This window comes from Talpa occidentalis, unplaced genomic scaffold, assembly GCF_014898055.3.
Source record: "Talpa occidentalis isolate TD23 unplaced genomic scaffold, MPIMG_talOcc4v2.1 talOcc4.3833, whole genome shotgun sequence".
NCBI classification, from domain to species: Eukaryota; Metazoa; Chordata; class Mammalia; order Eulipotyphla; family Talpidae; genus Talpa; species Talpa occidentalis.
The window spans coordinates 1-4292 of NW_023604111.1; the positions used below are offsets into that span (position 1 = coordinate 1).

A 4292-nucleotide genomic window follows, 5' to 3' on the forward strand; every position below is an offset into this window, starting at 1 on the left:
ATGTTCATTGAAGATTATTTACAATAGCTAGAATATGGAAACAGTTTAAAGTACCCATTGAGAGATTTCTAGATTTAATGTTCTCCTATTTCTATTGAATTTTATTTTTATTGAGTTCAGCTATTGCATTTTTAATTTTCAAGTATATTTTCTATAATATCCCTTTTGTGTACCATGATATTTTTATTTCCTTCGTGCAACATTTTCTTTATTCCTTAATTCTGTGTTGATCGAGTTTTCCTTTTGGTCCATACATCACATTCCCCTTGAGTACCTGTTTTTTTTTTTTGTTTTGGTGTTTGTGATAAACTTTCTCAAATATCTGGTCAATATTTTACTGTGCAAAATTATATCTAAAATTGGGGTACCTAAAAACCATTTGTGTAGCACTGTGGGCTTGTAAGGCAATGAAGTACTCTTCAAGGTCATGCCTGCTCTGACCTGCAAGTACCTACTGCTGTCTTGCCACCTGATATATTTCTGCTACACTCTGTGGTTATCCTGTCCTGGGATCCTGAGGCCTTCCACTGAGACTTAGGTATCAAGACTTCTGCTAGAGTCAATTCTTGGTGGACTCATAGTGATATGGGGCCCTGATCTGCACCTCAGTGTCACAAAAGCCTTTAAGAGTGATGGAGAGCAAAAAGATGAACCTGAGAGATGGTACCTACTGGGATGATAATGGAAAAACTTATGTGCTCCCTAATGTATGGAAAGCAAAGGCTCAGATGGCTGCAAAAAATGTAGACAAAGAATCCCTGCCCTTTATGGGACTGGCCAACGTTTGTAAGTTATCTGCAGAGCAAGTCCTGGATGAGAACAGCTAAGTGGTGAAAAGTGACCAGTATGTCACTGTGCAGACCATCTCTGGAACCAGGGCCTCAGGGATCAGAGTAATTTTTCTGTAAAGGTTTATTTTAAGTTCAGTCAAGGAGATGTTTTTATGCCCAAGACAGCGTGGAGAAACCACACACACATCTTCAGAGATGATGACCTGTAGCTCCATGGTTATCTATACTACGAATCCAAGACATGCAACATTGAGCTCATAGGTGCAAAAAGGGACATTTCAAAAATGCCACAACAAAGTGTTCTTTTGCATGCCTCTGCCCACAATCCAATGGGAGAAGACTCTTGTTCCTGAGCAATGGAATTAAGTAGCAACAATGGTGAAGTAAATCAATTTCTTTTTTGTCCTCTGACCTGGCCTACCAGAGTTTTGCCTGTGGTGATGGTAATAGCGATTCTTCTGCTGTGTGCCATTTCATGAAGCAGGACATTAATCTTTGTGCCAATCCTATCCCAAGAACATGAGCTTATGTGGTGAGTGTAAGAGAACATTCACAATGTTCTGCAAAGATGCTGACAAAGCCAGGAGATTGGAGTCACAGTTAAAAATCTGGATCTGACCTATGTATTCCACCCCATCTCAGTGGGGCCCAGATACCCATGGCCATTTTGAACAGGCCGGACCTGAGCCAGCAATGGTGCAGGAAATGAAAGCATGGCTGACTACATCATTGGCATACAAGCTCAGCTGGTCTTCATCCTGAAGAAGACAGGCTCCTCCTATCACTGACAGCGTATCACTGGTCAGATTCACATGTTTTGTTTCACAGGACAAAAAAAAAGCTTGATCAGATGAAGCAGTTGACAAATAGTTATCCATCTACATGAGAAAGAATGGTGACATCCCTGTGTCAGGGTCACCTCAAGTAGCAAGGCTACCTTGCCCAGGCCATTCATCGGGTCCACCAAGCAATTTCCATGAGAGGGAGCTGAGATAACCTTCCTGAGATAACCTTCCTATCTCCAGCCTCTGCAATTCTGAGATCACAGAGAAAAGGGGAGTGGATGTTGGTGAGGAACTCGTTTCTTTCAAATGCAGTGCTTACCACTCAGTGATTGAATATGTTTCTCAGAAAACATGTAGTGAATAGAGCAGAGGCGTCTGTGACTGTGTCTGGAACTTTGTAACTCTAAATCATACTCTCTATTATCCTTTATCTCCAGCTTTTCCCAACAAGAAAGTCACAGCCAAAAAAAAAAAACAAAACAAACTAAAACAAAATACATCAATCATGTCATTGCAATATTTTAGAAGCTTTAACTGCAGCACCTTCTGGTACTGGAGATTCCTTGTGGATCATAGAGAAATAGCTCTTATTAGAGATTTTGTGAGCAGACCTAGTTCTAACATTAAGTCAGTCTTAGGTTTGTCCTCCCAGGATTGAGCAACCTTATCAACAGACCTTATTACAAAAATGGTGTTTCTGAAAACCAGCAAATTTGCTGTCACTGCAGCAAGGAAAATAAAACATGCTGTTTTCCATCTTATTTAAGAAAAAAAGAAAGAAGATTCTTTTAATACTCCAGGCCTTTTCAGTTTCCTCTCTTCTTCCTTATTGTTGTTCTTTTCCTAAGGCACAAAGGTCAACAACTAGCCTAGGTTTTCATCCTAGTCTACTGCATGATTGACCATCAACCCTGACCTACAAGATTTGCTTTTTTGGAGAAAGGATATCATCCCATCCCATTATCCTCTCAAAACACAGCAAAGAGAAGGTAACTGCACTTTACTTCATCATCTTCTTCAATGATCATGTAATTATCTCCTGTCAGGATAGTGCCTCTGCCCAGTTGGATGTTGTACCTTCATTCAGGACTGTTGTGTAGTCACTCATCTCTCATCCTGAAAGGGTAGGACAATACAAGGTAGGACTGGGAAAAGCATGCTCTGAGCTTTGGTTTTAATCTGTGGGCTACCAGCTGGCATCACCCTTTGCAATGATAACTGCCCTTTTGTCTAATCCTGAAGACTCATTGCAGCGGATTTCTCTGATATAATAAAGTTACTGTAGACCCTCACCCCTCTCCTTTGCCACCCCTCCCCTTGCTCCCTGAAAATAAAGTAGTCTGCATCGTTTTAACTGGTTAATTTTTTGGGCCTCCCCGTGGTGCAGTGGATTAAGTGCAGCGCTGTGAAGCTGTCCACAGCCTCTGCTGGGGGTTTGATTCCAGGCCGGCTAGGGAGATGCTCACATGGTGCAGCAGACCTCTCCTGTCTCTCCTGCTGCTCCCTCAGCAGTGTATTGCTGTCGTCTGCCTGTTCTGCTCCCTGCTCTGTCTATGGTGAATTCTCCCACCCTCCCGCGCCTCTGGCTTGTACCACAGTGCTTGTATAAATAAATAAATTCTTTTTAAAAAACTGGTTAATTTTTTCTGGAGCAGTTGGTTTAATCAGAAGGGGAGCCCTCATTCTTCTGTTTGAAGGGCTCTGATTTTGCAGCTTTCCTGATAATGGAGTCTTTCAGTAAATACCTCCCTTTATTTCTTTTATTTTCTTTTTGAATTTATTCATAACCCAAATGGGGCCAGAGCTTTTCTTATAGGATTACCCTTCAACAATAGTTTTCAAACATTGCACACATAAGACTCACTGGAAGAGTTGCTGAATTTGGATAACTGGGATTCACTTCCAGGGCATCGCATTCAGTTGGATTTTGGGTAAACCAGAGAACATGCATCCCTAATGGATTCACAGCTCTGGGTCCTGGGAACACAGTTTGAGAAACACTGCTCTAGTGTTATAATCCTATTCTGTTATTCATGAATTTCAGTGAGAAATCTCTAACTGCATGGGATATACTGGTCTAACTTATAATACTTTTAGACAGTTCCTCTATTTCACCATCTCAAACTTCACTCCTGATCTCAGTAATACCTGTGGCCTCTAATTCCTGATACTTCCTGGGATTCTTGAGGGATCATAAGCAAAACTCTATTATGGCCTAGACCCTTCCCACAGGAATATCAGATTAATTACACACTCCCTGTTAGTTCACTTGCTATTTCTCCCCTCCCTCCTACCCATACTTTCCATCTTTGTATTCTGAGGATAAGGATTACTAATGGCCTCATTTTCATTGATGTGGATTCTGAGTGTCTTTTTCTTGTTATTTTGGGTGTTATTTTGAGGGGAATAAGCAGAAGAAACTTCTTAGTCATGTCAGTTTGATGGAGTTGTTATGAGTAGTATGGCAAGAAGTATTCTTGTTCTCATCACTTTTAAACAGATGAGCAAACCCATGATATTTTGATTCTTGCTAGCTTTACTTTTGAAGGGTTATTTTTATGAAACTATATTTTATTGGGGGTAGCATCATTTAAAAAACTGGAACTTCCAGTCTATTAAAATATTCCTTGTTGCCCAAGGAAATATTTATATTTAAGAGAACACCTAGACTGAAAATTACAGTGAAAATGATTTTTTATCACTTTTATTTTAGTTT

General features: G+C 40.4%; 1 pseudogene; it reads left to right on the forward strand.

Moving 5' to 3' along the window:
* The first annotated feature begins 538 nt into the window (after nt 1-538).
* Nucleotides 539-1782, forward strand: LOC119256688 (aspartate aminotransferase, mitochondrial-like; annotated as a pseudogene).
* The last annotated feature ends 2510 nt before the right edge of the window (nt 1783-4292 follow it).